Genomic DNA, 13,961 nt, shown 5'->3' with positions numbered 1-13,961 from the left:
ATTTACGTAAATCACAAAATAAACATGCTTTATTAAAAAAAACGCATAATGGGTAACATGTGTAATAGGGTTCTATGTTGCCATATCGGGGCTCAAGCTATCTTTAGAAACAACTCGGCCTTTGGCCTCTTGTTTTATAACGTCACCAGAACTTCCACCAGATGCAGTCAAATATGGCGCTCGCTCGGGGAATTTCCAGTTCAAACTTAACTTAATGTTCGGTACAACAAAAAACTCTTCTCACGTGTCCCCCGCCCAACAATCAAGAATGGTACTCAACAGCCTATCACACTCCGCGCGTCTTCCTCCACACTATATATGTTTTTTCAAACAATGTTTAGGCTAGTGTGCCGACAATACTGGAGATGTTGGTGCACTCTATGAGACAGTGGAATGCATTAAATACAAACTCGCTGCAATTATTCAAATTTTTTTGGCAGGCAAAAGAAAACCCCAGGGTCGGCTTTTAACAACATGAAGTAAGGAATTAATAAAAGCCGTCGTCCTTCCGGACGCGTGTGGTTTCCGACATTACAGCTGCTGATTAGATCAATCAGACGTCCCGGGACTTGTTCAGGTGACGACAAGCACCGAGGTAAAGGGAGAGTGCCTTTCCCCGGAAGCGGCAAGTCAACAAAAGCCAGGATGATAGAACTGGGTTCGGAGGCTTCCATTAATGCGTCCAGCATGCTTGGGATCTGGCGAAGTGTTACACAGGAAATACGTGTATTGCACAGCAACAGCCTTCAACGCAATTGAATTACCTCTCAGTTGTCAACAAAGGTTTGCATGTATTTTAACATGTTTGAGCAGAGTACACGTGCACACATACATATACTCACTGCTCTTGAAACACATTTACCTTTAGATGTGTTATTAAAGACGAGTGTGAGCAAGCGGGCGGCCATTTGATGCAGCGCGGCCCATCCAGTGATCTTGTGAACATGGCTGCCCCTGCCTGGATGCTCTGGCGAGGCCTGGCCTGCTGAGGTAATCGAGGCACTTGTCCGGAGCTCTTCACAGCGCGGCCCATCCGGTCATGACCGTACTGAGCTCATGGTGAGTCCACCCCTGCATGGATGCTCCGGCCTGCTGGGGGCATCAATCAGTTGTCCTGACCTCTTCCCGGATCTTGGCACCTTTCAGTGGTACCCGCCCCTCCGCGGCCTGTTCTCACGTGGCTGCCTGCTTGGTATTCCGCGTCCGAGGCCTGCTGACTGCCTTGTGACCCTTGCTATAAAGCAGGCCGGGTAGTGCAGGGGGGCTGGTTCAGGGCAGTGTTTGAGCTATGTTCCTGCCCAGTGGGGTGGGGTACTGAAGTTTGATTTATCAAGCGTTCGTAACATTTGGCAAAGCGCTCTCCCTACCCAGGCACCCTCTGGAGGCCCGAGCGCCCCCCCCCCCTTCACCCCGGAATGTTCTGTAAAGGTTGCGTCAGATGTGCGTTTTACTGCCTCCCAGTCGTTCTCGTATCCCCAAAGCGACGAGCACTTAAACGTATCGCTCTCCCCGGACTGTCGGCTCTTGCAGCCTTCTGCAGGGCCCACCCGGACCCCTCTTTAACAAGCGGACGCCATGACGTATTTGTTCGGCTTTTTCTGCCGAGCCACTTGGACGGCCTCGGCTGCGAAAAGGTTTTTTATCTTTATGGGGCCATGTGTTTGGCCCCATAAAGATAAGAAACCTTTTGCGACAAACTCAAAGCAGGCCAGGCCGTCCAAATGGGACGGCTCAGAAAGCCAAGCAAATATGTCAGGGACACCTCTTTTCCAATGGCTGGCCACTGTTTAGCATAAACGGTGACGCCAGCCAATGGAAAAGAGGGGCGGGGCTTAATGTCCCTTACAGAAAATACCCACATCTCATTAAATCTCGCCAGCGAGACTGCGCATGCGCGCATCTTACGCCAGGCGAGACCTAATAAAAAGGACTTTTCTTCAAAAGAAAGAAATGGGGTGGAGGGGTTATTGTGTGTATCGGGCAAAATAGCTTTTCTGGGCTGGATCTTCACATTGTCGAGGAAAGTAGAAATGATGCACGTTAATTCCGCGTAATTCTGTCCACCGTGAAATCTTTACGTTATACTTTTAAAATACTGTTGACTGTGTTTTTCATTATTATTCACTCCGCATATTTCTATCAATGCTTTTAAAATTTTTCTGAATATTATACACCTATTCTTTTTTGGGTCTAGATTAGACCACGCACACGCTGTCTCCAAGACATTTTGTTTACGATTAGTAAGCATGGATGCTGCCCATTACTTACCAGTGGTTGGCTTCATGTCACTCTCAAATGCTTGCATCGCTGCTGGTCAGCGCCACTTCCTCTACCTAAGTGTGGCTCGCCCCTGGAGCATGACGCAAGTACTTGTGTCCTTCCACTGCTGGCACTTTTTGGAGCTATTCTTTTCTTTTTGTTAGAGAATTCTGCCTAGTGCATCTTTTGTCGCTGGATCCGTCCAGTATTTCTCACCGTCCCTCTGCTCTCTCCCAGCCCCCTTTGTCAGTGTTTACTTTTTCCTCCCTCCTGTTTTCCATGTTGCCTCTCCCTCCTGTTCTCATGTTTGCCCCCCACCCTCCATAACAAAATAAGCATTATGATGTGAACACCACTGGCAACGTCATAGCACTTTTTTCCTTCTCCCTACCTATCCTCCATCCGTTCATCGTTCTTGTTACCACCATACCCCCAACCTTTCTGTCTCCATTGTCTGAGCTGAATTACAAAAAAAACACCTTGACACTGACATGTCCTGTCACTTAAAAAGAAATAAATAAATTAGGCGTGGAACCCCAGACCTGGTTGAAAGAAGCAGCAGATTTAAGGGTCTCTTCTGCTTTACATTTGGCACCTCGCTAAACGTGGGCACATTATCTAGAAGATTGTTATCGTCAGTTACATTGTAAATCTGTGCAGCTGGGCACCTGACATCAAGGGAGCCATGTTTGTTTTTAGGTCTCACCTAGGCAGCGCATGCGCTGTCGCTATGAGACATGCCGTATCTTCTGTATGGGCTTTCGGGTCGCCCCTCGATTTTCATTTGTGCCTTTGTGTGTATTTTAAAGTCCGGTTCTTTTGGACGGTGAACAGGGCCAGACTGGCCGTCGCAGGCACCAGGCAATTCCCTGGTGGGATGGAGGCGTGGGGGCCGGTTTTATGCCTGCAGGGCCGGTTTTGTTACAGAGGGACGATTTTGCAGCAGTGCTGCATATCGGCCTCCTGTAAGAAAAGCAGGAGTGGTGCTTTTTGCTACCCCCCGCTCCCAGGGCCGGTTGGGCAGCAATCTGCCAGGCCTGGTGGCTGTTCCCAGTCCGGCCCTAGTTGTGAATCCGTCCTATGGCGACTGGCTCTTTCACATGTCTTCTTTTTCCTGTGTGCATTTATGTTGTTTTCAAAAGACTTTTTTTGTAGTTTGCCTAGCCTCGGGATTGTGGATTTGGGGGTTTTGTGGTGGTGAAACAACCATGCTTATGGGCTATGTGGTTAGCTGATGGCTTTTTTTTTATTTTAGGGCTGTTTGCTCTTCTGTAGTTTTGTTGAAACGCTATAAACCAAGTGACAGCAGTAAATCACCAAAGAGGAGGGGCGTGGGCTTAGTGCATCAGGACAGAGAACAGTATCACAGAGTGCAGGCGTTGTCCTGGGAGAAGCCGCCTCCGAGGGAATCTGTAGCGGTAAGGGCTGTGCTAGTGTTTCCTGCGGTGTCTGCTCTGCTCCTCAGCACAAACAGTGGTACAGCTGTAGAGTCCTGCTATGACCAAAGAAGGGACAGTGGGCTTTTAGATCTTGCATTAAATGTGATGTGTCCATCCGCTCTTTGTTCCCTCTTTTCCATTTTTTGCTTCTTAGTACATGAGGAACCCCTCGTGTGTTTTAAAACCTACCAGGTACTGTGATGCCTGGTTAGCACATTAGTCTGGGTAAGTCTCCTCTCGCCGTTACTTACATGCGCGTGCCACACTAGGTGACATTCAAATGCTTGCTCACCTGTTGTTTTTACTGTGTGGCACCCTGGTTCTTATTGGTTTTAACTGTTTGATGCTCACAATACAATTATAGAGAGACAGCTATGCACAGAGAATTTGAGAGAATCCACCTTTCGCAACTCTATCACTCTGACCCTTGTGATGTACTCTTTCCCAACAGGTAGTTCCAGCACTACCACTCGACTATTTAGTCCTATTGTTGTTGTGAGTGTGCAGCCACAACACAAGTCCTATAATTTTTAGATGTAGATATTTTTTCCTTTTTTTGCCTGACGAATCGCCTGCAGAATACTCACTTTGGCGAGAAACATGTTGACCCATTACTTATAAGGACGCCACAACCTGAGACATTTCCTCAGTTTTGCGCCTTATAATTCAGTTTTTACTTAGGGTAGGAGACCCCTTGATTAAAGTTGTTTTCTTAGGTACTCCAACCCTATTTTACAGTTACACCCAATATTTACAGACATCTACACACACAACGCCCCCCACCCGCACTTCACCGAATGGCTATTGGAAAAAGATCTCCGATAAAGTGCCCCTACTATAGGGAGCCCGTCGGGTATTGCATCGCCGACCCGACGAGGAGCAGCTCAATGATGAAGCACGACACCCGACAGGGTGTGTGAGGGCATTACAATCCAAGACAATGGATTCCCAACTTTGAACCCCAGTGGTCAGTTTGGTTTATAACTCCCTGTGTTCTTTGTCTCTCAACCTCATAGGAACAGCATATTCTTCTTGTTGAAATTATTGTCCTTGGGCCCTTATGCTGGACCTGTCTAAAAGCCCACTCTCCCTTCTTTGGTTACAGATGCCATTACAACCAATTGTTTTGTATAGTATTTCAGATTTTATATAGCGCTTATAACCACCTACTGGTACTTAAACCCAGCAAATCTTAGCTTCTTGGTTAGACAGATGTATGTATAGCCCCCTGCAGGTGACTCACACAAAATATAGGATATATTAGACCAGAGGAAAAATGTCAGCTAGTGAAAAGGTGCAACAAAGAAGGGACGCAACAGTGTTAAGGACGAAAACCCTCACTCCCCAGAGGGTGATATGCTTCATCATTGGCTTCCTCCAACACAGGGGGACCGCAAGGTACCCCCTGTGGGCTACAACTTCCCCTAGAGGGAAGGAGCGGGAGTGTAAAGCATGTAGTATTATTAATACCTCAATGGGGCAATGAGGGGCAGAGTGCAAAGGAAAGAAAAGAGAATGTGAAAAGGTGTATTAAAAACTATCTCCGTAGGGGCTACAACTTTATTCTTCCATCCTATGGGATAGTAGATAAAAACAGGTGATATAGGGTTGACAACAAATACCCTAGCAATTGGTCAACATGTTTCTGCCTTGATGACAATTAAGTTGTAGGCATTCGTCAGGACCAGTGTATAGCAGTCACTCTGCTTGCATAAAGTGTGTAAAGTGATGAAAATGATACTTAGGCCTCAATTATTGACAATCAATCTCGGTATCAATCAATATGATTGGTCAGAAGGCTCTGAAAAAGTAGCATAACTTTATTATCAGTTTAAATACAAAATCACCCAAGTGCACCTTCACCCGTCATTCCAGAATGTCTGGTCTGATACAAAAGATCTTACCTAAGATCAAATTGTTTTGTCCAACTCAACCATCTACAGAGTCTCTCGCCGTGGCGATTCCCCTAGCAGAAATTAAAAACAATATTAATGTGGCGATCTGGTATAGCCAAATAGAAAGTCCAGCATAAAACTTCAAGTGATCACACTTACAAGAATCTCATGCAAGTGGCCATAAAAAGAGTGAAACACTACGTAGCTTCAAATGTGTGCACTGGTTCTGGGCGAAGCTCTGAATATAATGTCACATATATCTAGGAGGCAACATCGACATCAGCGCTAAACTCTAGATAAATATAACAAAGTAATACATCAGAAGAAAATGTGAGGGGGCATGTTGTTGATAGAAGAAGTCTATAGGTAATAAATGGAGACTAGTTAGTGAAGCAAAGTCGTGTCTCTCGGCTCAAATTCCCCTGTCTCTTGTCAAAAACTAAACAAAACAAAAAGCTACTAACACGCATCTATATCACTATCTAGGTTTTTCTTGAGGGGAATCTGCTCACCTCGGATAACGCAACGGCATTCTCAGGAGACTCTGGCGGGAGTGCCGAGCAGCTCGTGTATTCTCGTATATGTACTCGTAAACGGAAGAATTGGTGTCCAGAAGTGACGTATTGCTGTTTACGTGAAGCGTAATGACGATCACACATACAATAACCATGGGAACCAAAACAAAAACAATGCGAGCTAACGTAATATGAATCAAAACCAATGTACTTGTTACCAAGCTTTAATATCAAGGCCGGATGACTAGTCTTAGTAAAATAACGCGACTAGCAGTATATATATATAAATCAAGTATGTTCTCTTTCAAAATAATAAAAATACTACAAAATGTCTGAATATATCACATGTATGGCCAGTTGGGAAGCAAATTGATATAGTCAGTCCACAAAAAGGATCATATTGATTAATCCTAAATACTTAATTTTAAATTCTAGATGGAAAGAATATATCCAGTGTGTAACAGTCTCCCTACATGTCAAATTGCCTAGCAAAAGGAAGGAATACCCCATGAAAAAATGACTGAAAGAGGGATTCAACTTCAAATGATATATGACCGATACCACTATCATGTCTACTACTGAAATACAGGTATTGGATTGAAAGAGCACCGGATAGGGCTTGCCGCCGCAAGCCATAGTATATGTTCATCTATCCATCTCTCAAACCGTGCACCATGGTATATCGTCGTTCAGGCCTGTCAGGTGGCTGCCCAATCGAAACACCCACCGTTGTTCTCTGTGAAACAGGAATGTGTCAAGGGGGCCCGTATTTTTATGATAATGAGGTTTATCAAGGACTACCCATCTAAAGTCTTCTTCTGTGTGTCCTGCATCTAGAAAGTGTTGAGTAAGCTTCGTATTGGATTGCTTGCATTTGCTAGAGCTCTTATGTGCTATCACCCTCGTTTTAACTTTGCGGGCAGTCATCCCAAAGTATTTCAAATTGCAAGGACATTGGATCAAATAAATAACTGCATCTAAATTACAGTTGGTATGGCTTGTATATGTCTGCAGTGTCTTGAGTCCCAAATCAAGTTGTTGTTCGTGTGGTGAGATGACACGCCACACATGAGCCGCACGGGAAATGGCCTTGGACAGGTACATTTGTCCAAATAGTCCATGTATTATCAACGGTGTAGGTCGGACTCTGTCTTGAATTCACCAAAATATTGCCAAGGTTCCTACTGCGTTTGAATGCAAAAGGGTTCTCTCACACACCTTATTGCCTTTATTCAAAATATGCCAGTTTGAATTGATAGCTTTTTTTATGGTGGTACACCAGGCGATTGGAGGGTGCCTTGTCATAGGTCTCTAACAATGCTTGCCGATTATTGTTCCGAGCTCTCTTGTTTGCCTTACGTACCAGGTGAGTTTGTCAAAAGGTTGTCCCTAAGATGAGTAGCATGTTTGTAATACGCACTAAGCTCAGTGCAGTTCCTCCTCAACTGTAAAAATTGCCCCACGGGGAGATTATCTCGGCGGGCCCGAGGTTAAAAACTATTGTAGTTCAACAGGGCATTTTGGGACATCGGCTTTTGGTACAATTCAGTATATATCTGACCATCTTTCGGATATAGTCTGAGATCAAGAAAAGGTAATGACTCATTACTGTAGTCACATATGAATTTCAAATGGATATTGAGAGAGTTGAGCCAAGTAGAAAATTCCAAAAGGGAATGTCGGTCGCCGTTCCAAATAACCAAAATATCATCAATGTACCGCTTTCACAGCAACAATTTACTGTCGAAGGGATTCATCACTGGATAGATGTAGGTTTCTTCAAACCAGTGCATGTGAAGATTAGCCATACTGGGGGCACAGGTGCTGCCCATAGAAGTGCCCTTAACCTGCCAGTATAGTTGGTCCTCAAAAGAGAAAAAATTCTCTCTCATAGCTAGATTTGCACATTCCATCACAAACGATGTCGGGGTCTGATCACTACGAGGATTATCTGTCAATAGAAGTTCAATAGTCCGAAGAGTATCCTCTTGGGGGATATTCGTATATAGTGCCTCAACATCAAATTAGGCCAATAGATGTAAAGCTGGATCGAACTCAATAGTAGTAAGAAACGGCAAAACATGTTTAGTGTCCTGGAGATATGACGACATTACGGCCACCAGGGGTCGAAGAAACCAATCCACAAATTGTAACAGTGGTTCTAATATAGAACTAATGTCAGAAACAATCGTACGACCAGGTGGAGGCCGCCGCAGGACCACCATTTTTTAATGACCCCATCCCTCTGCAGTACTTGTAACACGAGGATCACACATGCTGAGCTTTGGCATTCAAAATTGAATGCCAATAAATAGTGTGGTTGAACCCTATACACTTGCATCCAGCTCTCATGACTGCATCATGTGATGTTGCATTCTGCTGGATTCAGCTTTGTTTTGCAGACCATATATCATTGTCCCCGTAGTATAAATTCATTATAGTGAGGCCATCCTGCCTATTAGGCACACCAGTCTGAAGAAGCTGTTCAGCATAAATGTCCCTTACGGCGGTAGAGAGACGGCGGAGCGGAGCTAAACGATCTCTCCCTCAAGGGATGATCCTGAATGAAATGTTGCTTGCGATAATCAGTGCCTATCCGCTGCTAGTCTAGACATGGCCTGACAGCAGCTGTAATATGAAATGTTTGTGTAAGGATACTAACCAATATCTCTAAATGCAAAGTGTTCTTCGATAACAAGTGCAGACTGGTTGAGTGCATCATTTAACCAAAACACAGCCAATGCTCAGCTCGCTAACGTTAAAGCTGCTCTCCCAACAACATTAAATTATATATAGTCTCATTGGTGGTTAATGGTCTTTGTTTCATTATGAAGAATGATCGAAAGAGGTTTCCCATTCTGAGAAGGAATAATAAATATTGAAAAATGCCTTGTTTACTTAAGTATTTTTATTAATGAAAGATTAGGATTTACAAATAAATACACCATATCTTACCAGCCATGATGAAATGGGACAGCTAAGCAGTTTGTTTTAGGGAACAACTAGATTTTATTTTTTTAATTCTTGAAGATTGCTTACTATCTATTTTTTAGTAGGTTGATTCAAAGCTTCCAATTCTTTGTAGCATACTTGGATTTTCTGTGTGACACACAACAACACAAATTTCCACGCCACTTAATTCACTGCCACAAAATTCAACACCAACCAACATAATTACACTCCACATAATACCACTCAACCCAACATGATTCAACTCTACATAATTACTCTACTCAATACCACATAAATACACCCCACATAAAATTACTCTCACACATAGCAACAATCCACATAGATACACTCCGGACCATGCCACATAATCCCAATCAGCATAATTCCACTCAGTGCCACACAGTTTCACGCCACACAGTTCAACTCCACACATTTCTATTTCACACTGCATAATTCGACACTAAACCACATGATTCAACTCAACAACACAATACACCACATACATCCAGTCCACACCACAGAATTCCACATCATGCCACAAATCAACAGCACACCACATAATTAAACTCCACTACATACCACTCCACAACACAAAATACTATTCTACCTAATTGCACTCCATGAAACACTGTTCCACTTCACATAATTCCAGTACACTAAACACCACATAATTACTATCCACATAATTCCACTGCACACCATGCTACACAAATCCACCAAATAATTCCACCATTAACAATTCCAATCCAGCTGACATAATTCCACTCCACACTACATACATCCACTCCACAACACATGGGTAAAAGACATTATCTTCTTACGACAATAGCTCAAACTCTCGCAAAAGCGAAACCTATTGGCTCCGCCACTGCTTGTTTATTTACCTTTAGAGTGACAGTGATAATCACCCTCTAAAAGTAGCACTTTCTAACACTGAACTTGCATCCCACACTGCAAACTTGCTTCCTTGGGCCCTACTGAGCAGAAAGGAAACTGTGCAGCTGGTGAATAATGAAGCGCTTCGCATAGCATTACTTTCTCTGACAGCGCACCAAGGCACCTTCAGATGTAAAGAGACTTTAGCCCACGTCATCACTTGGCACTCATATCATGCACTGCAAAAAAAATTGGCTGTTGTAAATTCAGTGCATACCTTTCAGCGCGAGGTGTGTTCAATTTACTATCTTATTGTGTTAAGCATAACTTGCCACTGCTGCTGATTTCTAAGGCCCATCACTAACATTCTGTGTGGGGCTGTATCCCTATGTTATAGTGCTGTTTACTTGCACCAAGGCACTTTTCTTTCTGTCTGCACATTAAAAAGCCTTGGAATGTGTCTGTAAATAGTTCCTAAGGAAAGCATGTATTCCTGAATCAGACTGCACGACCCATTGTGCAGTATTTGTAAAGCGCTTCAACTCCCTTCAGGGCCCCAAAGCACGCTTCTCGAGGTTGGATAGGAGTTTAACCCATTAGTTGTGCAATGTTGGTAGAGATTAAGTTATATGGTGAGGCCTGTGCAGGACGCAGTAGGTGTTGTGCGTAAAGTGGGGAGGGGTATTTCAATTCATCGGTGGTGAACTTGGTCATGCACTTGGGCGTGAATGTGGAGTGCAGAGAGGTGCTGGGCATAGGAGTCCTGCTTTCAGATTGTACCTGCTTCCTAATGTCATACCTGAACCACAGGTCGTCATGTGACATTGCAAAACTAGTTTCCCAATGATTAAAGGACTATTTTATTCCTTCCAAATTGAAATAACTTTCCTAGGCAACTCGGGACCCACTGAGAATTAGGTCTTATGCATAACCAAACGATAGCCACATAAGTTCAGTGTACCACACAAAATCAATTAAAATTCTTTCATTTTATTCTTATTAAAATTATGACATAAACACACATGATGGAGAATATACATAACATAACATATAGGAAATGTATTGACTGACTAACAAATACATCTAACAATAGTTATTCAAAAACCAAAGAGAGATAATCAATTCTAGTGGAAATAACCACAGTGGCAGAGATGTAGTAAGATTTATAAGTTCTTCTATGAGTTCTTCTACGCGCGTTTCGGCGTTTAGAACGCCTTCTTCAGGAAGAGCCACAATCGATTCTGTACAAAAACAACATGTGTGTATATATATCAAATAACGAACATGTAACAGTACACTGAAACTTATGTGGGGATAAGGGCTGTACAATAAAGGACATACAAGGGTGCTCAAAAGAGAGAACAAATGAAGAGAAATGCAATATTGTGTACAAGGAATAAAGTGTGAAAAAAAATCTCTAGAAAATTCAAAGTATAGAGAAAGAAATAGCCACCTATAAATATCCCAAAATTAGTGCCATGCAGATAAAACATTAGTGATGCAAAGATCCCAAAGGAGAAGGAATTCATGTTGGATAAAGTATTGAAGCTTACCCGAATGGTAATAGAATAAGTATCTACTGGTGGAACTGGACAGATGCAGAAGCGCATTACTGAAATAAACAACCGATAAGAGACATGAATAAGATATATCCTTTGTGTTCCATGTGGAGTATCAAGCAGACAGTAAAGGATAGTTACCCGTGTAACCAAGGATATATTGTGGAGTAGTTGATATGCTTTTTGGAAAATCGTTTCTATTAAAATTAGCGGCTAAAGGATGGGGCCACCAAATGAGAGGTTCAAGTAATCACGCTTGTATTGAGTGATGGAGGATGGAATTCCGCTTATTGGACTGCACTTGCAGTTTGAAAGCGTGGTAATCTAAAAAAGATGACGAAATATAATGGCGTGAACATCGGAGCTTATTCAGAATAAATCTAAATGTGAGGAACTTGATAAAGACATGCAAAAGGCTCATAGAAGCTAAAACTATGCTGTTGAATACTAAGTAAGAAAGGAAACCTAGAAAACAGAGAATCTCATGGGGAATTAAGTGGAATTATACTTGATTGCATTTTCCCACGGGGTCTCATTATTTAATCCTTTTTTGTGTGTTGAGAGAGAAAAAATCCAAAAAACTTTGCATTTTTTGCGAATTTCATCAGTTTTAATATCTACAACATCATCAAGATTCTCAGTTATGTACCAGCGGATGTCAGATGGTTTGTTCTGTTGGTCTTTAAAATGTTTCACCAGGGGAGCATTTATTTTCGAGTTATGAACAGAAGACCGATGTTCCGTAAACCTGGTGTAGAAGGGTCGAAGTTTATCCTACATATCCCATATTGCACGGGCATATGAGGAGATAAATTACATTTTTCGTTTTACAATTTGAGATTTTTTGGGGTCTAATGGTGAAACTTTGATATGTAAAGGAAGGTCCTTCTATAACAGTATCACATGCTTTACATTTGGAGCACTTGTATGTGCCTGTCACTGGTACAGCTCCATCAATGGTTTTCTGAATGAAAGGGGTCCCTTCTTTGAAACGGGAACTTGTAACAAGATCTTTAATGTTTTTGTTCCTACGATGAGCAAATAAAGGTTTGGGTATTTTGTCATGATTTTCAGGATTACTGTTCAAAATATGCCAATTTGAATTGATAATTTGGCGTACTTTATTATTCATTGTCGAGTGTTTGATAATACAAACTAATTGATTATTAGTAGTTTGTACTTTAGGTTGGAATAAACAATCGAGGTAATAAAAACGGGCTAGTTTAAAGGACTCCCGAATTAACCTGTAGTGTAACCACAGGCCAAAAATGTGGATTTCAGTTTGATGGCCTGGGTATCAAAATCATGTATATTAGTACAATTTCTCCTCAGTCGGAGGAATTGGCTGAAGGGAATGCTCTGTTTTTGGGCACGCGGATGTAGTTACCATCCGCGTGCCCAAAAACAGAGCATTCCCTGTGCTTCAACCCTTGAGCAGTCTCTCTCTTCACTAATGATGGGGTGAGCTGTGTTGGTGTCTCTTTTTTTAATTTAATTTTTTTATACTTGTGTGGAGTGCTCAAGTAATTCCAGGAGTGTCACTATAAAATAAGTTACAGTTCACCTGCAGCAAACCCATGGATACAATGTATACTGTACGGGACTCAATTGCTCCCTAACTAAGTTTTCAGTACTACCAGTACATACATACTTCTGTGCAAATTAGCAAATTGTCATTCGTTGTTTGCAGGAGCAAGCCACAAGACACACTGTAAGGTGTTTTTCGGTCTCGGCTAGTAGACTCTGAACTGTCCACTAGAGTGCATGTGTTTCCCAGAAGTCTTTTTAGTGTGCTTCTCTTCCCCTCTCTGTAGTTCTCTGTCACCCATGTGGTTCTCCCGGGCCCCCTCCGTAATTTACTTGTTTGTCTGCTCCTGAAACCTGCATTGCTTTTTCGTCCAAGTGCTTCTCCCCTTCTGACTCCACGTTGCTCTCCCACTTGTTTGCTTTCCTCCCTGCTCCACATTGCTCACCCGCGCCCTCTGTGTTGCTCCCCCCACCCGCATCCTATGTGTTGCTTCCGGCCCCTGTGTTGCTTCTTTTCCTCTCCTCCCCATGGTGCTTTCGCGCCCCCCACCCGTTTTCCTTCCCCCACCTGCATTTTACCTATGTTGCTTTAAATATATTTAAATACTTCTGTGCATATTTTTTATTTTTATTTGATGATCAGAGTCGGGGTAACAAATAAGAAGAAAAAAACTGCTGCATAATTTTGTAGGCACATTTTGTTTTCCTTATTTAGCCACGCTGCACAGCAATGTGGATGCTGTGCAACATGGGTAACCTGTATTGGCAAACCAATAGGTTCCAAAGGCGAGACCAATTAGCTTTGACAATGCTTGTTGTTCTATATGGTAAATTTATTGTATTCCCATACTTCATTAGCTCCTCATATTTTTCCATTGTGAAAGGAACTCTGCCTGTGTAGCTTAGTCAGTCCCAACTTTTTTTGCTATGCATTCCTGG

General features: G+C 42.8%; 1 protein-coding gene across 2 annotated transcripts in view; it reads left to right on the top strand.

Moving 5' to 3' along the window:
- The window catches only part of MFAP3 (microfibril associated protein 3), a 34,743-nt gene that overhangs the window by 8,774 nt on the left and 12,008 nt on the right, over positions 1-13,961 (top strand). The window lies entirely within an intron of this gene.

The sequence above is a fragment of the Triturus cristatus genome, chromosome 7, assembly GCF_964204655.1.
Source record: "Triturus cristatus chromosome 7, aTriCri1.1, whole genome shotgun sequence".
Lineage (NCBI taxonomy): Eukaryota > Metazoa > Chordata > Amphibia > Caudata > Salamandridae > Triturus > Triturus cristatus.
This window is presented reverse-complemented; position numbering and strand designations above follow the sequence as displayed.